We start from the raw sequence: 22,371 nt of genomic DNA, 5'->3' as shown, positions 1-22,371 counted from the left end.
CACTGAAAAACAGAAATGCCTCTGATAAAATGATACAATACATGCTGCCTGTTGTTCTAACGCAACGCACGAGAAGTTCTGCCATAGAGCCCTTGAGGTGATACCCCAAACTGCCTAGCACTGCCATGTTGCTTTGTCTTTCCAATAATTTCTCTAAAACCTCCGTGTATCACGGTTCTAATGGTGATCTACAGTCAGTAGGGGAGAATGGGCACATGAGGCACCCAGAATTACACTGTCATGATGTGGCATATCTACCTCATTCCATACTTCATTTATTGGGCAGCGTAGTTGAGGTTTTGGCTTTCAGTCAAAAATAAGGATTGTCCCAAGAGAAGAAATTGGATGAGAAATTAAAGAAAGCCCACAAAATGACTAAAACACCTCCCAAGCATAATTTTCCATGATTCGTATTTTAAAGAATTAAACATGGTTTTAGTGCAAGGGATAACTGTACGCTAGCCCTAGGGTTATGAACTGGATAAGCTATTAGGAATTTTCCATTTCTAACTGATTGTGATCTCACATCAGTGTAAGTCTGCTCACTTTAATGGAATTACTTCAGAATTACTCTGATGTGAAAGCAGAACGAGGTCCTGTGATTCTATAACTATTTATACTAAGCTGTTCACATATGCCTCTGAGAGGAACAGCTTTTAAGAAAATATAGTGGAATTTAGAGCCCATTTTTCATCGGTTCAGTTAATCAGTTTACTCTGGTCTACTGATCACTTCTGCTGCTTTGCATGTGATTGTCCTTATAAGCAATGTCAGGTTTATAGGAAAGAAAATATCCTTTGTAAAACTAGCTGGTATCATTAGAAGAAAACAGGCAAGTTGGGCACCTATGAAGTTTTTCTATTTTTTTTAAAGACAAAGTTTTACCTTTTATTATATATTTATTAATCTATATTATAGTTTCTAAGATAAGGTGCGTTGCAGTTATAAGACCGTAAGCCGGACCTTCATTACTTCTGCTTCTGTCAAAAGGAAGCTAGTGCTTATCTGGTGGGCACAACAATTCATCCCAAAGGTTTGTAGAAACACCCTAAGGTCCTCACTTACAGTATGACGTATGGTTCTCATCCAACTAAATAGATACGTCTGTGCTCAGCTTTAAACATCATGAATAGTCTCACTGCAATGATGAGTGTACTTGCATGCTCTGAGGCACTGTGCTCTGGTTGTGTGCCCTCTTCTTCTACTGCAGATCCCCTGAAAGTGTCAAGAGGATCCACTGCCCGGTTCTTCCCTTTTGCTCCAGCCTTATCGCTGAAGGAACTTCTTGAACATGGTATTAGCAGAGTTGTTAGGGAGAGAAGTGGTCTGCAACGGTTCCTTGGCTGCTCTGTGAGGATGAGGAGACAGGGCAGAAGGGGTTGGAAGTGCTGAAGCTCCTTCTCACTAGCTGCTTCCTGCATAGTGTATCTAGCATATATATGAATGGCAGGATGTGGGCCACACAGTCAGAAAGTCACAGAAAAATTTAGGTCGACAGACACCTCTGAAGCTCAATGCTCCACTTAGAGCAGAGCTCATTTCAGTTCTAGAAAAGTTTTTTCAGGGTCTTCTCCAGCCAATTTCTGAATATCTCAGTATTCACATATAATATACCAGTAGGTGCAGGACCAGTTATCTATAATGGAACAAAATAGAGATGGGCTTGAGGGCTGGAATCAGATGTGGTTCAGGGTTGGAATCAGATTTCAAATGGATTAAGCTTCAGGGATTTTGTACTGCTTGCCTTGGCATTTTTCTCTAAGGGTCTCTTAAAATTACTTTAAATGGAGAGGAACAGTTTAACCAATCTAGTTTGACAGGGCTGAATCCGGCAGTTATCAATATCCCCAGAGGAAAAGAAGTAGCTTCTGCAGTCTCTTGATTAACTGAGCATAAAACGAGCCACCCTCCCCTTTCGGTTTTAATTAGATATGAATGAACCAGTTCAAACCACATAAAAATTGACTTCTGACTCCTCTGCGTGTACATTAACCACTAGGTCACAGTTTTATTTTTTTCCCTGAGAAAACCAATTTTCCCAGAACGGCAATGGCATTTAGAAGTACTCCCACCATATTTTTCTCCATCCCAGCCCTTTCTTACACACAGCTGTCCAAGTGGCAGGAGGACCAAGGGGCCGTGACACCAGTTTGTGGTTGGCAAGCACCAGCAGATGTAGACGTTTAGGTGGCAATGCAGCTTTGCTTCTTCCTCATTGAGTAAAGAAAGTGTGCATGTGTGTAGTTGCTGCAGAGGAACAGCTGCACTGCAAATCTATCCATCCCATGTCAATTTGTTCCTGTATTCGTATCTTAGAAATCTGTCTCAGGTGAACTTTGATTTCATTCCTCTGAACACTTTCATCAGTTTGTGATACATACCTTAAGCCAACATTCCTACCGATGCTCTTGCAGAAGTTGGAATATCTGCTCAATAAGAGCTGATACATCCTGCATTTGGGAGACATACAGGCTGGAACCACGTCCTACAACATCTCATCTAACAGGACCGATCACGCAGGGGGAATAGTGAAGTAAGAAGAGAAAGCAAATGATGTGGCAAACACCTTGAGAGAGATCTGAAATCAAGTTTCCATACAACCATCTTTCATGTCGTTTGGAGCAGAAAATGTATGTAAATCCCTGTATCACCAGGATGTTGCCTGCACAAGAAAAATGCTCTGGTTAGGAACTGCACAGGGAGAGTGAAGGTAATCCTCTTCACCCCGGACAAGGGCAGTTGTGTTGGGGTGAAAGTTCTTTGTGTTTATGGTAGAAATCTCCCTGTGGAGAAGGGCATCTATTGAGATATTAGACATCTTTGTAGACATTCAACCAGGCTTGATAGTGGTGCAAAGTGGATGGTCTTTTTAAAAAAAAAAAATTACACCCATACCCAGAGAGGGACAGAGCAGCCTGATGAAGAAAGGAGCAGATGTCATATACATGGTGTGACACCAGTAACTAGCTTGGCTCTGTCACAGCCCAAGGCCCTGACTTCAATTTCATGTAAATGAGCAGTAAGACCCCTTTAGACCCCCATATGAAATCATCAGTCCTTTAGGCAGAGAGACCAAGGGCCAGTAGCTACTTTTGGGAAGCTGATGAAGGTCCTCTTAAGGGTAAACTGGTCATGGGATGCTCTTACTAAACATCAGGCTTTGCAAAGGCAGGACTGCAGGTGGCTTTGCCTTGATGTCTGCAGAGTGACTGTGACAGTGGAGGGGATGAGGAAGGTCTCAAGAGTGCCTGGCATGCAAAAGTTCATTGCTGGTAGTCCTGCTCTCAGTGACCAGGCTCATTCAGTCTCCTGTGGCCAGGTCACAACTTCTACTGTGCAAATTGTTGCTGGCTCCCTTCTGCAGCCAAATGGAAGATGCTCTGTGTCAGTCACTCACCGTGCTGGAATTGGAGCATGCAAACTGTACGAGGTCCCAGCTGGGGCGTGCCAGAGACCTGTGGGAAGACGGGAGACACTCAGTTCCAGGGAAAGTAGGGAGAGGAAAAGGGGTCAGAGACCTGGTCCCCGTGGGCTGTACAAACTTTCCCATGGGCTACCTGAAGCACAAGGGCTGCCAGCTGGCCAGCACCGGACTAAGGGCTTGACCCCCTGCCCTCCAGCACTCAGGCATGCAATCCCTTTGCGGGTCATAAAACGAGCCACGGTGCCTGACACGCGTTCATGTATGGAAAGGGAGAACTGACCTCTGAGTGTTGCCTGAAGGAAATAGTGCAGGCTGCTCTTTTCTGAAGACCTCTCGAGTTTTGACCTTCCACTGTAAAAAGGCCAGGATGCTGTAGAGCTCTAGCACGCTTTCTCTGTCTTGCTGCCTCTTCCAGTGAGAACACCTACCCATAAAACCAGCCCCTGTGCATTTTGGCTAGCTATAGTAAACTGTATATAGGCTTATTTCTCCTTTGACAAATCCCAAAGAAAGCCTCACCCAACCAAGAGCTTTAAAAGTGTACAAAGCTCTCATAATCAAAGCACAGTTTTAAAAACCTCAGCCTTTTAGATAAACCTGCCCAAGCCTGTCCACTTAATTAACGACCAAAGATGCAGGAGGGGCAGAGCCTTGAACTGGAGTTTGTATCATAAACAACGTGAAAACTAAATTCAGCCTAGCTGGGTAGTCAGATGCATACAGGGAACGGAAAATTGTTGTGCAAGGGGTAGTACTTAGAGCACACTGGAGCCTGATAGGGGTCAGAGGTGGATTGCTGTTAAAATTGGTTGTATCTGTATCTGTAGAGAGGGGTGTGTGGGGAAAAACAGTACCACAAGGCTATGCTGGTGCCTCTTGCAGTGCAGAATGGATATGAAGGGACAGCTTGAGCTACTGAAACTTCTGCAAGTGATTGCTAACTGATATGAGTAAGAAGATCAAAATTTTGGCAGATTATACAACTGCGCAGTGGTGGGGATGGACAGACAGTACAGCGGGAACTGGAAATCTGGTTAGTCAAAAAGAAGCTTCTCACGCAGCTGGGGGAAAATATTCAGAAATCTAGCTACTCAGCAGGAAGGTGGAATTTGGAAAGCAATCAATGCTGAGGGACTCCAGGGTGATAAGGGCAAGATAGACATGAGCTTCCACTGTGCTGTGGCAGAAGGAAATAAATGCAATGTGGGACTTTACATGAAGAGGCAAGTGAAGAGGTGAGGAGGAGGAGATGGGCAGGTCTGTGAAAGGCACCAGAGTACTGCGTTGTAGCAGGGCTCGTGAGCAGCCGTGGGTTCCTTATTTAGCCAGGGACTCAAGTATATCATAAACTTGAACACTTAAGGCATCAGGGGACTTGGGGCAGATACGAAAACCAGAGGATTTTGAAGATGTTTAGGCACATGTAGGTAACTGGAATACCTTTAAAAATCTACCCTGGGAGTTGCATTTCTGATGGGGAATAGGTATATATCTGTTCTTTAAGATAAATACCATCAGGACTCCATCAGTGACAAGAACAGAACAATCTGGCGCCCTGCTGTTTAACATCAACTCAGGAGAAGGAAGAGGAAACATGTTGGGCCAAGTTCTGATCTCAGTTTTTGCAGTTTTTGCACCAGAGTCATTTCCCAGAAATCCTGGGAAGGCAGTGCTCTACTCATGAGAAATGTGGGTCTTTCCTAGCCCATGGTATAGGAAGCAGCTTGTGTGTATCAGTGGCAGCCTTGAGAGGAGTCTGAAGCTCTGCCCTGATATTATACCACAGCATTCCCAATCCTAACGTGAGATATTATGTCTCTCAGTTCACCCAAAGGGAAAATAAGGTATGGAAAGGTTAAGTGACTTGCTTTGTGTTGCGCAAGTCTGGGGCCCTGCCAGGAATGGAAATACTGCTCAGCCCCTTTATTCTTAACAGCGCCCAGCCAAGGGAACCTCTACTGGGATCTCCAAGGATTTCCTCCTACGGCAAATGCTTTCAGTTCCAGTAAAGCGGGGAGGCCGGGGAGGAACAACCAGAGGAATGCCATGCATTATTCACGTGCTTGCAAGCAGTGTGGAATGCGAAGGCTGAGATGCAGGAGGCAGCAGTGCCTGGCTAGGAGAGCGCCTGAGCAGTTCAGGTAGCCAGCTGGCAGGGATCCACACAGCAAGCCAAGGGTGACTCAACAACATCGGGGCGGGGGGGACTCAGCAAAGCTCTGCTGTGCCTCCTGCCTTTCAACTGGCTTGTCTGGCCGGTGGAGAGCAATGCCGCGTCCTGCGGTCACTGCCGGGAAGCTGCGTTTCTGAGCAAAGCAGAGGCACTTTTGCTTGAAGGCTAAACCTCCCCAAATACGTGGCAGAAAACCTTGAAACCCAGCTCAGCGAACCATTTAATTTTGTGCTTAAGCCAAGCCCTATATAAATACATATAAACTACAGTTTTGGGCTCAGCCACACTGGAGGCATGGGGCCATCTAAGTAAGATGTTTAATTAAGATGGTGCTTGATGAGTTTCAGGGAAGGAATTTTAGGACGTGTTTCCTGGGATTGTAAGGAGCAAATTTATGTGTCCAAGAGATCCCTACCTGTCATAACTACTTGGTGGGTCCTACAGCACTCATTTAATCCTCCTAGGTGTCGGTTTTCTTAGCTACAAAATGTGAAAAATGTTCATTTTCCAGGTGCTGGAACTGGATAAGGAAACAGCTCTTCGAATGGAAGATGCCATAAAAACATGTTCTGTGACTATTACTATTGTAAGTAGTAGGTATATATATTCCTTCTTAATGGTGAACTGTGAGTAATTGCTTGGTGGGTCAAAGCCTAAGAAAAAGAGAAACCAACTTGTTCTGCTGCTGTATTTGAATTACTGTTAAAAGAACAACTGCCTGAGTCAAGTGCCCAATATCTGAATAACTCGAGTCCAGATTTTTAGCAGCAGCAATGCTTAACTCCTACTGAAACTGATGGGATTATGTACCTTTGCAAATTTGGCCCCACAGCTTTTCTTAATACCTGGAATATCTGTGGGCAGATAGGTGTAGGTGTCTCAGTAAGTCATATTCTTCTGTTCTTCTGAATCCTGCAGAATGGGATCTTGAAAAATGCTTAATACTGTCCTAACTCTGCTCTTTTTTCTGCCAGTGTTAATACGAGCCCAGTGGGAGCTGCATTAGAATTGTGCTAGTGGTGTCAGTTGAATTTAGACTCCTAAGTGGCTTTTTAAAATTGGGCAAAAACTCATGAATTCTTACTGTGCGTGTCCTCCCATAACTCCAGTCTTATCTAAGTGTCTTTGAAATTGGTAACACTGGAGAAAGTAAAGTACGGTCTCTGGAGTCCTCATTGAAAGCAAACACCTCCAGAGTGACACAGCTTTCCAAAATGTGTTACTTCTTTTTCCCCGTAAATACTGTAAAAAATTATTTCATTATTTATGTAGTGTTACCACTATCACTGCCAGAAATCCAGAAGTGTAAAGAGAAAATTGCACCAAACATGTTTTGAATCTAGGAGTCAATTTGGTTTCTGCTAAGTAGACGGTGGTATGCACATTCTGAAGGCATTTCAGCTCTTTTTCTCTCATGTAGCGTGTCTACATGATAAATATTTAACAGAGATTGAAACAGTCATTCCAGATCTTTTTCATCATCGATGACTACTGATCAGCTGTTAAGGGCCAAAAATAACATGTACAAATAAGATAAATTACCTTAAGTATTATTCTGACAGTGATTATAATCAGATGATGCAGCTACTGAATGTTTGTAGCCAATTCTTATTCCATTTGCACTGTGGTAGTAGTGGAGAGCCACCTCAGAACATGACCTAGCTGTATAAGGCACTGTACAAAGACAATGCAAAACAATTCTAATTTTGGACTCAGTGATCTTAAAAGTCTTTCCAACCTAAATGATTCTATGAGTCCTGCTCTGAAGGACCAGCAATCAGAACTGTCTTTTGTAGCTTATTGCTTTCCATCATATCTTCACTCCTCTTGTGTCTTCTGTTTCTAAGCCATCAGTGCTATCTCCTGCTGGTTTTCTGAAGCTTGAGGTTTTTCTTCTTCCTCTCCATTTGTTTATTTATTTCCCTCTTTTCTTTTCCTGGTAAATTATCATCCTGTTTATTCTCATTCTTTCACATTCAATCCACCTGAATGTGGCCATCTCTTCCTCTTGAAGGAGTCCTACTTTCCCTTATTCCTCCTCTGCTGCTCTTCACCTTCGCTTCATTGAAGTCAGATTTTCAACAGGCATGAATCAGCAGTTACCTTATGCCAGTTTACTTCTGCTGTGTCTGGTCACTTGTTCTTCTCTTTGATCTCAATGGCATTTTACCACCTCCCACCTCCATCGTACAATACTTAGCAGCTGCATAACATTGTCCAGACACTATCCAATGAAACATCAGAGTGATGGGATAAGGTAGATAAATATTATGCTTATCACACAGATAAGTAAACGTAGGCAAAAATGTAACAAGGAGGAAGATGATAGGAACCAATGTATGAGTTTATATTAATCTAAAAATCCTTTCTTCTCAACTCTCTGATACGTTAGCTTCGTATCATACTAATACGCTGCTGTAGTCTGAAGCCAATGGCCAGGACGGCTTCTTACCAGAGCAGCCAGCCTAACGTCCACGAAGTCATGTCTACCCTGGATGTCTCCTGTCTCAGCAGTGTTAAACGTCAGTAGACTTATCTAAATGCCTTAGAGCTGCCTATGTGTCTTATGAGCTGCCTTCATTTCCAAAGACAGAGTAGTTCTGCTGCTGATTGCCATGTGGTTGAATGCAGTTCTGTTTCTGTGTAGAGTTATCCTTATCACTCTAAGTCTCAAAGAGCCAAGGAGGCCAACAGTGACGTGCTCTGGAGGGTGTCTGAACAGCAACTAGAAATCTAGAGGGAATCCTGCAAACCCACAGGATTGCTGCCAACTGTACACGTGGGCTGTGGTTTTGTATGAGCCACTCCCTGGGTTGCCACGGCCAGAGGGAAAATTAAGGAAACAATTCCATTGACTGCCCCTCTCCCCCCACCCCCAATCTTGGATTTGTTTCCAAAAATATCATTTGCAATTGAAGCAGGTAGTTCCACAGGCATTCATGATGACATAGGTTGTGGAGCACTGAGGTGAGTTCCTGGGGTCTCCCAAGTGTTCCCCCATGGCAGGAAAGCTTTCCACAGGAGGAACCAAGGATGTTTCCCTTCATGGAGGGTCTTGTAGCGGTAGAGACAAATCATTGCAGTGGATTCAGGAATCTGATTCTCTTTGGAGCAAACTGCATAAGTACCTTTGAGAGAGGGAGAGAGGTGCATTAGAAAGATGTGATAATAGCCCTCTGTTTGGGAAGAAAAGATAAGAAACCAACAAAAAGGCCACTGAAGCCAGTGGGAGGATTTTACTGTTGACTTTAGGGAATGTAAAACTCAGATGAATGGGGTGGGGGTAGATGTGAACAAGTATTTTTAGAGGGCCAATGACCCTTTAGAAACTATTTTGGGTGGTGAAGAGCAAAACTAGGTGTGGTCCAACGAATTAAGCAGTGGAAGTGTTAGGTAAAGTATCAAGGAATGCTTCCAGCCTGTTAGACTGGAGCTTGTTCTCAAGAGAGAAATGAACACCACACCACTTGGGTGAGTTAGGAGTGCATGTTCCTTTCCTGCCCTCTTCCCAGGGCAGTGGGGCTTGTCTCATTCATCTAAAGAAGCCTTTCTATCTCTAATTTCCTCTTACTTTGCTTGAATAGGTTATCTGATCTAATTATGCAACATTCAAGTACGGGAAGAAGTGATAAAATCAAGAACAGCTTTAATGAGGCCAGAAAAGGAAGAGAAATGGAGTTTGCTCAGGGGACCTCCGAGGTCCTTTTGGTGCTATTCAAGCAAAGAAATGGAAACACTGCTAAGACAGAAGAAGCTGGAGGCTGCATGGAGGGAGAGGAGGAGACTGGAGTCAAAAGGTTGCTTTTGAACTAGTAGAGCATTCAGTAGTTTCAGTCTCCAGAAAGAAGCAGGTAGTCTCTAGATTAGATGATGTCAGGAAGCACAAACAGGAATTAAGACTGCAGTCATTCGGGGAAGCGGTCCTGTTGTGCAGACATGCACCTCCGCCTGCTGTAGACTGATGTCTCTGTTGCAGAGGGGTTGGACTGAGCGGAGTGAGTCAGATCAGACGGAGGGATGGGTGGCCACATAGGAATGGCCGGCTACATGCGTCCACACACAGGTCTGGCGAAGACTGACGATGACCACGGAGTGTTTAGAAACACAAGTTTGTACAGAAAGTATCAATTTTCTGCATTCAGTTCTATTGGCATATTAGGTAAAATTAAACTTGGTAGAAAGGTGAGAAAGGAGGGGAATTTCATCTCCTATAAAGAGTGGATGTTAATAACCATTTATTCCTCGGAAGAAGACGGTGAAGGGTGTCATTGCCTGCTAGATAGAAGTTTTGAAAAAGCCTGAGGTACATAGTGGTTCAAGGGCACAGGACGCAGCTCTAGGGCCTGAGGGTGAGAGCTGATCCTCAGCTGAGTGAGCTGGGGTGCTGCTCCAGTCTGCCTCCTCCCTGGAGGGCAGACAGTCTAAAGCTTCTCCCAACGACCAGAATCTGACTACGAGCCTCTTTTCATGCCCAAATGTGCTTCAAATGACAGCATGATGTGAGCGGTTTGGGAATTTGGCCACAATTGTATGGCTAGAGGTGCTGAATTAGAAGGGAGTAAATGCAGCTGGTGTGTCTAAACGGTAGAGACTGCCAGAGAAATGGAATGAAGGTGGTGGCTGAGAAATTACCTGAGCAGAAGCCGAAGGAAGAAAATAAAGAGAAATGGCAGTGGGTATCAGATATACACAAGCCCCCAGGACAGGAGGAGGAATGCTTAGATGGCTGCTTTCAATTTCCAGAACAAGATAATACAATCAGGCCCACTCGAGATACCCCCATGCCTAACAAGAAAACAGCATGCCCAAATATGTCATCACCACAGCTCCTAAATTAATGGGGAGATAATTCGTGAGCTCAGAAGCAGAGACCTGGTCAGTGGAAAAACAGCTTGGGACCCACTCTTCCCGGCAATGTTACCATGAGTCTACCAGTGACACCTGGATTCAACCTGCTGTTACGGTGAGCAACAGGCCTCAAATATTATATTAGGAGATGCCAACAACTGGGAAATTAAAAAAATGGTAGATTGAGCTTTTAGGTGTACAACCATGATGCAGGAGCAAGTGATGAGCTGGGCCCAGTTGTGCTGCTCTGAAGCTGGTCTGTGATGAGAATCAAGACCCCATGAGTTGATTCATGCATTGGTGCTCCCTGCCCTTCTGCTCCAGTGCAGGAATCCACGGAGGTCCAGGTGTTCATGTGGGCTGGGGGGGAACAGGGCGTCTAATACCGATGAATGCCAGTGGAAAGATCTGCACGCAGGGTATGGGATCAGGGATCAGAAGAACGTCCTTCCCCCTTCCTTTCTATATATCACTGACTCATTTAAAAAGGTGCACTTGTCACTTAGTGCAGAGTCGTTTCTGGGGCAGGCTTCGTTAGCCGTGAAGAAAATGAGATGGAGTTTCCCTTGTGTCACCAAGACGAGATACTTTCTTGGCTCAGGACTTGTTTTCCCACCACATCAGCATGCAGACCTTCAAACAGGGGTGCCCCATGAGGCATTCCCAGGCACAGGCACAGCAGGTGCTTACACAGGGCTACAGGCTGGGATGTGCAAGGTGTGTGTGCAAAATAACTCCAACCTTGCTGCCTGCTTTGCTGATATGAAAGAGCCAGGAGGGCCTCTGCTGCTGCTGTTACTGAGGGAGAGGACAAGGTAGTAGCTGCTGCTGGGGTGTGAGTTTGGGCTTCAGTAACTCGTGTCTTCCTTTCTGCTTTCCCTCTCCTCTCTTCCCAGTGTCAGAAGCAGCCTGGCTGTGGGCCAGTCTGAGCCCTTCGTCCTTAGAGCAGCAAGATCAAGCTTGGTCTCTGCAGCTGAGAGGTTCTGGTGTCTCCTCCCCAGCTGCTACGGGGCCAGGGGGCACCCTGGCTGGCTTCTTTCCCTCCTGTGTACCTTATTTGAGGGTACCAATGTGATGTGGTGAAGAAACTTCATCATGTTTGAAAGTTCTTGCATTCTCTTGATTATATTAGTTGCTAGCAGCATGTATGCTATACCTCACACCTGTATATATAGCTAGATATTATTTCGACATGAATATCTCCCTAAAGTCTAGATGTATTTCTCAGTCAGCTTTCGAGTGATGATAAGGAAGCCCAGCCCTTTCCTACAAAGAGAAATGCTGCACTTCAATTTTGCCTGTGCCCATAGGGCATCACTGTACTCCTGCCTCATGCTTTGACCTGCCTGTAACCCAGGATAGAGCAGCAGCTTAGAAGTCAGTACCGACACCGGGACTTGGCTTCGGGCTCCATAACTCACTTCTTGAGGTCAATTCACTTCTCTGCTCCTTTTTCTCCCTGGCTGAAACAGGACTAATTTTTTGCAGCGGGCTACAGAGGTCATGGTCCTTCCTGTATTTTTCTCAGCTATTTCTATTCATCTGAATTATTGTTGCAGCTTAGAGCTCACAGGTGAGAAACCTTTATTTCCAGCCAGAATAAACAAAAATAAGAAAAAAAAGAAAACAAAGATGTATAACTTTTACCTTTATAGAGAATCAGGGCAAGCATTTGTTTGAAAAATAAGGACAGTGTTTAATTAAGAGTGAGCAGATGGACATCAGAGTGCTGCCTAATCACTGTGAAAATAGGTGTTTAAACAAAGGTTTTCCTCACCAATATTTTCCCTCTGACTAGAAAATAAGTAAAGGATAATATCTTTGTAATAAACCCCAGTTATCATAATTGCACACTGTGCAAAAGATGTGCAGCTGGAAAATTAATTTCATTTTTCCTCCATTCAGCAACCAAAATATTTTTGCTCAGATTTTTTTTCTGCCCCAATTAAAAATATTTGGAGCTATTTTTCTATAAACCTATGAAAGGTCTCGCCCAATGCTGTTCACTGCTATCCTACATAACATGCCAGGTGTAACTTTTTTTATTAGTGTTTTGGTTCTGCAACTGACTTCATAAAAAAGCAGCCAAAGTTCTTGCAGATATTATCAAAGCTTGGGGAAAAAGGAAAGCATTTGGCTCACTTCGTGGTTAGTGACAATCATCAACACCCAGACAAGCATGGCTTCAAAAAGTGTGTCAAGAACCCACTTTATATTTTAAACAGACCATGAAAAATGTTCAAATTCTTCATCTGGAAGAAAAAATGGAGGAGGGGGAGATGGAGGGAGTGAGAGATTTCCTTCCACCAGGCAGTGAGAGATCACTTCATCATTGTAAAGCCATCTCATGTGAACAGATGGAGGCAAAGGATCTCAGCTTTCACTGGGAGCGGGTTAAGGATCTGATGCCTGGGACGGTGGGCTAGGCAGGGCCCGGCAGCGGGGACTTTCTGCCCCCGACAGTCAGATGTCTCCAGGGTCTGCTGGGGTGGCAGCAATCCTTGGGGAGCACCTTGGCAGGTTCTCAGCAGACCGGCACCAGCTAAGCCTCAGACTTGTATAGGCACTTCACATTTAAGAGCATGTCTAATCCAATCACAGGCAGATCGGGAGCTATCTGTGTACCTCCCATATAGCATATTCTTGTCGGCTTGAAAGCAACCTTCTTCTCGTCAGCCTTCCCCCTTGTCTTCCTATCAGTCTGTGCAAGCAGTGGCGCTTCCCCCTTGGGCAGAGGGAGCTAATCCTATTTACTCAGCCCATCAATTTAACAGCTTTAAATGTTCACATCAGTCAGATGGATGCAGCTGAAAACGTTAGCAGCATCGCTGGGCCAGCAAGACGGGGGGGAGAGCAGTGTGGTGAGCAGTGGGAGGCAGCCTTCCCATGCTGGCAAAAGTAATTCAAAATGCTGAAGGCTCAGACGTATCTCACGCACACACTCACGTGTATATGCACACACACAGAGCAAAGCAGACTACACATGTGCAACTCATTACGCACACGTGCACACACCAGCAGAGTGCCACTTGCGCACCCCCAGTCCCTGTTTCTACTAGTCAGCCATTTCTCTCCAGCTGTAGACTCAGGTTTTGACACGCTCTTACCCTTGCTTTATATGCGCCCACCAGCATGCCCACACGTGGCGGGGCCAGTGCTGTCTGATTCTGCTCGCTGTGTTGCCGCTGGTATTGGTACGAGTGGCATGGTCCGGTGGGATTTAGCCCCTGCCTGTGTTAGCGTGGGCAAATGGTCTCACACATGCCCATTCCCTCCTCTTGCTTAAACTGGAAGGTGTGCGTGGAAGGATTGAAGCAAGAACAAACACAGAGGGTGCCAACACCCCCTAAAGAGAGCGCTGACCATGTGTGCCTCCTGCTCCAGCACAGCCATGCATGCCATTGTTGCAGAGGAGTTCAGTCTGACCTGAGGAGGCTTTACACTTAACTCTGTTCTCAGCTATCTGTTTACAAATTCCTGAACTGAAATTCCTCCCTTTAGCTTATCTGTCCTGAGCATCCTTTAGCATCCTTTAGCTATACCTCCTGTGCTCTGGCTATAGATTAGAGCTGTCCTGAGGAGGCAAGTCCGTTCACAAGGAGTCAAGATCCTGGGCTTCAGAAAGAACCAGCATCCGCCTCTGAAAACCCCAATGAGGACTGCGGGAAGTTTTTGTGTGCCTCTCCTCCAGCACTTGTGCCTTTCACTAATCACTTTACTCCGAGTGTGGAACAGCCCTTGGCTTGTGGTTTAACTCACCTGCATGAGTCACACCTGAATTCCTCTCCTTACCCACTGGAGGTTAAATAGTATTGGGGTGGCTGTTGCCTTCCAGGGTATTGCAGTCTTTGATGTGCAAAGGACATATATCTGTCTGACATTTTGACCTGGTACATTTTTTACATTTAATCTGTTCTTTTCTGTCTCATTCTCAGACTCTTAGAAATGTTTTGGTTTGTTTTTTTTTTTTTAACTTGCTGCTTGTGCTAGTGGAGATCATGTATGCTAACAAAAATCTCAAGAGGTTTCTAGCGCAAGCAGGCTGCAAACTTGGGGCTTGTCTTTGATGATCCAGAATTGGGCTCTGCCCCTAAAACAGGCAGACAGATTCCCATCATTCTGAACCGAGACTTAAGGCTGAAACAGATTACAAAGAGGATTTGCAGTGGATGCCTCCTTTTCTCACTCCACTTCTCAAGACCTAACGGTACTTCTCGAAAGAGATCACAGTGTTTTGATCTAGTGGACAACACCATTTTTTCCCAGGCTGAGAGCACTTTGGGCAAAACTCATGCAGCGACTTTACAATTCAAGGGAGGGTATTCAAGGCCTGCACCAATAGTATTACGGAATAAGTCAGATGAAACGAAGGTCCTTTATTCATCCGATTAGCAATGGGAGGTTATGGCAAAGGAGAGCACTCAGAGTGTGCACTTTCCAGCTGCTGGCATGCTGCGAGCCTGACACGCCCCGAGGAATCCAGAAAAAATTCTTGAAGCATGAGAATCGTTTTTCTCCTAACAACTAACTCTGCCTCCCCCTTCTCCTCCAGGGGCCAGGGCAGGCAAGCAAGATCCAAGAGGCTCTGAAATCATTGGCATTCCTCCTGTTGACTTTGCGGGGCTTTGGATCAGGCCCTGAGTGTTCAAAGGCGGCGAACTTGTAAAACTGCTTGGAGAATGAGAAAGCTGAAAGTTCCCACGTGCTGTTTTAGAGCTACATCTTGGTTTCCCTGTTGCACTTACCAGCAATATATGTCATCAGCATGTATTGATGAAGACACAGACACTATGTTTTTGCAGTAGACCTGTGTTTAGCCCATCATCCGGGGGTTGGGGTTTTTTTTGAATGTTATCCTCCCATTTAATTTCTTGGCATTAATTGCTCATACTGTCTTCTAGCTTGGTACAGTAGGACCAAGTATTCTCTTGTCCTAAAAGCATGGGGATATTTCTGGTAGAGAACAGCAGAAAATTTGGCCAGTGAAGCTTCAATTAATTCTGTCAGCTGTGGTGATATTCAACCGTCAGGGAGTAATTCACTGGGAAAAGAATGAGAAGAACTGCACATCAGAAGCCAAGGTCTAAGGTGAGGAGGCAGAAGATCCAAATCAGGGGAGAGTGAGCTCTCTAGAGTGGCTGGATGGGAGATGACAGACGGGACTGTGTGGAAAGTGGAAGCAGGAGTTGGGACCCAGGGTATTCAGAATGAAGGCGACAGCAAGGATGCGGTGTTAGTAGCTGAGGTAGAATGGCTTTCAGCTAGGAAGCCATTAAAAGTGGTGGTCCTCTCCTTCTTTCCCTTGGCACTGGTTGCGTGTTCCTACTGCCCGTGTCATAGCTCTGTGAGATCTCAAGCTGCGACAGGGTCAGCTGAATGGGGGAACTAACCTGGCTGAAAACAAATCATTTACCACCCCAGGTTTATCTGTCAATGGATCAGGTCCCAGATCTGACTTCCACACAGCTCTTCAAGCAAGGATGCTGGCACAGGGGAGGGGCTGTTGTCAACCAGAGAGATGGGGACACCCACATTTCACACACTCCCTCCCCGAAAGCGTGAGGCTAAAACCGCTAATGGATTCGCAAGAGGAGGCTGGTGCCCACCCTGTGTTTAAAGAGACTGTGTGAAGAAGCAAAAAACACTTTAAAGGCTGAGCAGGCCTGGGCAAAACCGAGCAGTCATTTAACTACCACAAGCTGCTGCTTTTCAGAGGCTGTGGGCTGCACAAGTCATTGCAGAGCCCACGAGGAGCCCATGTGGGCAGTCCGGTCAGAAGGAGCTGCAAAAGATGGTCCACAGCACCCAGCCTCCTAATTTCTGCTCTGGGCATCAACAGCCTGCACCCCTTAGCAGCTTCCCACCAGGGAGCAGCACCAGCGCAAGCACACGTGTGTCTAACTGGATATAATTACGTTGGTCAAAAAAAAGGAAAAGAAAAAAAAAAGAAAAAAAGAAAGAAAGGGCTATGGTTAGACCAGCTTTAGATGGAAGCAGTGATAGAGCTATATTCCAGGAGGCAAGATTAGCGAGACAGATAGACAGATTAGAGATGAGACAGATTTCATCCAAAAAGGGGGAACTCCTCAGGACATGCTTTTCCAAATAGAGGTTACTGACTGGATACGGCAGGAGGTGAGCGAGATCGTCACCTGCAGTGAAATGGGAAAGCCCTCCTGGCAGTGGGGCTAAGGACTCACTCCAGCTGAGACCTGACCCGGTGTGCTGATGGCAATAGCCAGCATTTCCACGTCTCTTCTGCTGCTGCTTCTGCCTGAGTCTGTGACAACCCCCTGTGGGGGGGAGAGGTCGAAAAGCCACACACCTTTGGGGCCACACAATGATTTCAAAGGAAGTTCAAACCCAAGACATCTTCCCTAAGCTGCATTCAGTCGCCCCTGCCCTGGTCAGCTGTCTTTTGTTAGAAGTGCTCACTCTCCTTAGGAGAGGCACTGTGACACTGTTGAATTACCCTCCCTTATTCTCACAATGCTGTTTTTTTACTCAAGAGCTTTGATGTGGAGAGGTAGGGGCCAAATATCCCACACCCACCCCGCCGCCCGTCAGCTGCTGCAGCGTGGTTCAGCGCCTCGGCCGGCTTCAAGCGGAGTTAATCTCCTCTTCACCCCCACTTCCTCCCACCCCCCTCAGGCTCCGCTATCTGCCGTGAGTTTAGCTGGAGCTAGATCACACGTACACCACTGGACTCCCCTTCCCTGGAAGCAGAAACCGGAGTGACCCCAGTGAGCCGCGGGAGAAGAGAGACAATCTGCAAGCCCTCGGCGGCTGCGGTGGTTCTGCCTGCCGCTGTGCGCCAGCACGAGCAAGCAAATTCCAAGAAGATGCAGTCATCAGCAGCTCTGTGAAGACAGGAAAGTGGTTACAAATGCTTTCTGCCTCAAAGAGAGAGAGAAGAAACCGCAGTCTGGCTGCAACCTCACCTCGTGCTTTCTGATAATCTGCTGTTTAGAAACATTCGCTATGGTACCCGTGGCTAGGTAGAGGTGAAAACAAACACGCCGATGGATGCAAAGGGACTGGTTTCTCTCCGGCCAACTCAAACACAGCCTACTTTCAGCACGCATACAATAGCCCTCATGTACGAAAGGGAACAGAGACAGAGGTTTCTTCCTCAGAGCTGTCTACATGGCGTGTTCTGGGAAAGCAAAATTTGCCAGGGCACGCGGCGTGACTGTCCGCTTCCAGTTGAGGCAGGACTGTTTTGCCCCAGCGCGGGCTCCAGGGTTTTACATACTAAAGTCCCCAGTGACTCAAATGCAGCATCTTCTTTATACACTGACGCTACTCAACAGGCAAATACGTCTCATCTTTCAGTAGGTTTTCCCCAGTCTTCCGCCTAAATTTTCTCCATTTTGACAATGTGCTGCATTTGCATCTGTTTGCCTGAAAAGGAGGGAGCAAGTATTAGCAAGTATCCCTACCCTGAGAGTAAGTGGTAGAATTAACAAAGCTGACAGTGCTCTGAAATATTTAATTAGCAGTTCAGGGGCCAGATTCTCCATCCAGCCCAATGTCCATGCATTGCCCAGGTGGAAATGATGGGGCTTGGGTGGGGTGGTAGTGCAAAGAGAAAGTATTACTGATGCCTCCCTAGCTAATTTGTACCGGTCCTTCATGAACTGTTTCTCCACCTGAAGTTACGTGTTCCCATCACATCTCCATACCTCCCTGGCACGCCCCTTGTTTCAGGAGCTGCAGGGGAGGGCGTGTCCCTGAGCTTCTCTCCCACCGCTCCATTGCTGCAGAGTTGCATGGTTCCTTTTCTGCCCCAGTCTGAAAAGGCCACAACAAAACGCAGAATCTGGCCCCCATTATCGATATCTGAGATTTCATATTTTCATTATCAAAAGGTTTTACTGAAGCCTGGAATTTGCCACAGTGGGTGTCCTTTCAAAACCTGCCAAGTTTGCTTTAGAAAAAACAGATAACATTACCTTGGTATTTTCGGTATTCCTTGTGCTGCTCTTCCCACTTCAGTGGAAGACTGCTGAGGATGTTTAGGGAAAGGCTAAGATAAATGTACTTCAATATCAAAATAAATAATAGAGGCTAACATGCAGCTTGTATTATTCATGTTCATACTGGATTCCAGTTTGGGTTTAAAGAGAGCTGCCCCAGAGCTTTTAAGCCGTCACTCCCAAGTCCAGAAGGATCAAGGGAGCTCTGTGGTGAATAACGTCTGGTCCTGTCCATGGGGCACACGTGGTTTTGAGCACAGTACTCTAAAATTACAGCAGGCATAATCTGAAGCCTATGCTGGTAAGAGCTGTTCCACTTCCCACCATTCCTCATGTTGGTCTCCAAGTGCCCTGGGACCATTGCATCTCCTCCGAGAGACGCGCACAAGGGGATTGCCATTGCTCTTGGCGTGGGCCTGGAGATGGGCAGAGTGGCTCCATCTGGCGTGCAGTCAGCCATGACTGCACAAAATCCGGCTCCTGTTTGGGGTTGCTCTGCACAGCTGGAGGAGGTGGGGCTGATGAGTTTCTCCCACATGAGAGCACTCATTCCAGAAGACAGACAGTAATGTTCTTGATCAAGTCCATACATACCGTCTTGGCCTGTCTCTCTATCCAGGCATCGCTCCTGTAAGGGTACTTCATGCAGAATCACAAAGAAAAGTCGACTCACTGGAATTTGAGGTAGAAATGAGGCCATATTCATGTATGTATTCATGTGCATATGCAGATTAAGAAGTTTCCCCATGTAAAGTCTCTCTTTCAGGACGGAAGCATGTTGCCAGCACTCAGCAAATAATAAATAATAGTAACAGTACAAGAATTCTTCCACAGAATAATTCATCAGCCACAAAAATTACCATAACTATTCACCAGCCTCTGGTCTGGCAGGGCAAAAGCCAGAAGTTTAACATGCTGCATAAGGGGAAAAGAGAAATTCTCCAGGGCAGTCCTTTACTGATCTGGAGGGATCGTGGTTTTCCTGCTTTGAACTGTGTGCAATGCAAAGAGTGAAGTTCAGAGTCAACTAACTGATTATTCAAACCTAATGTTTGAAAAGACCTGATACTGAATCCTTTATGTTTAGTCTCTCACACCATGTTGTTCTTGCTCCCATGTATTTGTTGCATCAGGAGATGATGATTATAATATACCATCCTAGCATAAACCACATGGGGTGTGACAGTCTAGGACAACAAGATTAAGGCAAAAGATTGCCAAAATTTGGTGGAGCAGGGCACCATTTCATAGCTAAGTGAACAGACAAAACATAAAAATAAAATGCTATTGGTCCTTTAGAACATAAAACATAAACTGTTCTATGGCTTAATCCTGCAACTCCCACAGGATACAATTTGCTGCCTTAAATATCCTGCTCCTATTAAAAGAGCCTCTAAGAAGCAGCTGGTGTGAGACGCTCATCCATACGATCTGGAGCAAACCAAAGAAGAGTGAGCTGTAGAATTCCGGAAGGACTGGTGCAAAACACAGCCGTGCAAAACAGGTTCGCATTTGATCTCTTTCTAAGAAGACGTTATCTTAGAAACATCTCGGTGCGTAAGGCACTAAGTTGGTAGCTTGCTAGTCATGCAGTGCCTGAAATACTGAGTTGCTAAAGACTTCATCACAGGCATTATCTTTGAGACAAGCTATTTTTCTCTGTCAGCAAACCTAAGTATTTGGGGTTAGTTTCAGCGTGGCTGCTCTTGCCACTGCAATGCTACCTGTGGTCCTGTGGAGAAAGCAGGAGACAGCAGTGATCTCGGTGGTGGCTCAGTTTACTGGCCGGTTTCTCCTCTCACACAGAAATAACTCCACTGGCTTCAATGGAGTAACACTGTCAGCTCCAAACTGGGTCTGTTGACCTTGCTGAGTATGTCTTCGGAGCACAACATCGCTGCTATTGTTGCTGACGTTACAGGATGGAGCAATGATGACCTGTATTTGTGTTTTCCTTTGTTATTGTGGATCTTTGAAATCTACCTGAGGGAAGTTTTGACGTGGGAAACCCTGTTGTATCCTATGGAAACCCACATAGATTTAGCTAGGATAGAAATGGCTTTAAAAATCCTTTTGTTCTTTCCCCGTGATTGTCAGGAAAATCCTGGAATCTCCCACGATACCACTGAACATGGACACTTGTGCTCCCCCAGAGCCATATGAAACTTCACTTCAGAGCGGTGTTCCTTTGGGAACATCTGGTGATAGCTTCTTACAGAGGCAGCTGGCCTTGGTTTTCCATCCTAGGCTTACTGACACAGCATGCAGAAACCATTCCTGAGCTTCTGGGACTGAAGTGTATTTCTGCTGATACTGAACACAGGTGGTCCCGAAGACAAAGCCCTAGGGATGGATGCTGCAGTCCCGGGTATTCTGGGTGTAAACCTCTTCCCTGGTAAGACTGATAAGCAGGATTCTAACATAGCAGAATTTTTAGGGTTTTACCTCTAAATAAATCCAAGGGAACTAGGTACAAAACCAGTCTTACTGAACTGGCACAGCCACGTGTCTCAAAGTGAGGAAGTGACAGATCCTGATTGTCTAAGCAGTGGAAATGGGGGTAAAGGGAGGACGGGGGAGCTCATCTGTTTCTAGATGAGGCAGAGTTTATCCCTGTTCCCACCTGGCAGATGACTGCCCACTTTTTATTTACTGCTGGACCACAGTGTGGCATATAATCACAGTGTAAATGATTGTTCTTTTAGCACAGCTTTTGTCTGTGTTTTCTGTAGGATGTAGAGTCTCCTTGTGAAATCAGACTCTGTCATGCCAGGTGCTGAAGAAGACACATGTTCCCAGGCTTTCAGGCTCAATAAAACCAGACAAAAGGTGGGGGGAAAGCAGAAGCCTGGCTGAGGGACCTGATGGAGTTCCCACAGCAAGTCTGTGGCCAAGGTAGAATTGAGCCCAAACACCTCATACCCTGCTTGTACTGATCAGCCTGGGGCCGGTTCCCAAACCCCCTTGCACTGATTAGGAGGTTATGATTTTCCTGCCTGTTGCTATAACACAGAACCTGGTTTGTAAGATATATGAAAATTACAGCTTCATTAATAATATGATCCAATTGCAGTTTGCTGGCCATCTGGTCTCTTTTGCGTATTCAGGATTACCAGCAGAGATCCCTGATAACCTAACGAGAACTGCACGTGCTCATTTTGCCTCACTCCTGAAGTCCCGGATGGCTTTATCCTTAACCATAATTCTTCCCGCAGCCTTGCTCCTGCCTCCAGCCCTGACCTTATCCTAGGCTGTCAGAATAAGTTTAAAAACAAATATGCAGCCAGTTTCCTTTTAGTTTTTTTAATACAGCTTGGTAGTCTTAAAATGCGGAACATAGATCTTCCAGTTATCACAAACTGCTGTAATTACCTATCTGCTTTGCATGTTTTTAACGTTTATACACCCATTTTAATTTAAGAGAAGAGAGGGATAGGGTTGGGCTAGGTGTTACATGAGTCCTTGGCAAGTTCAGGGTGAGAAGTACAAGGAACAAAGCTGTAAATGAGCTACATATTGTCTGTCCCATGACCTGTCAACAGCCAGAGAGCCTTAACTGAGGGACAGAGGACAGAAACTTTCAAAAGGTAGCTTACTGTGGAGCTGAAGTACCAATTTCACATGTAGCTTGGGTTTTTTAGGAGCCTACATCCCACCGACTTCATGGGGACTGAGCCTGTTCAGAAGCAAAGACAAAAGCGGTTTTGCTCTTGACTTCAAAGGGCAGAGAATCTGGCCCTATCTGCAATCAGTTCAAAGATGCTGGTGGAGCAGAGGCTGAGAAGGACTCAGAAGTAGGGAAACCCCAACTCTGTGCCCTCTGTGGTGGGAACTGTCTGTTGGCTCCCGTTGCCATGAGTGAGGAACTGACTGGACCGGCCAAACTTTAGCTGCATGCGGTTATGCTGCTTTTTCACATGCTTGTGCTAGGATGTGAAGGTGGAGTG

This window comes from Gavia stellata, chromosome 4 (genome assembly GCF_030936135.1).
Source record: "Gavia stellata isolate bGavSte3 chromosome 4, bGavSte3.hap2, whole genome shotgun sequence".
NCBI classification, from domain to species: domain Eukaryota; kingdom Metazoa; phylum Chordata; class Aves; order Gaviiformes; family Gaviidae; genus Gavia; species Gavia stellata.
The sequence above is the reverse complement of the archived record's forward strand: the minus strand, read 5'-3'. Positions refer to the sequence as shown.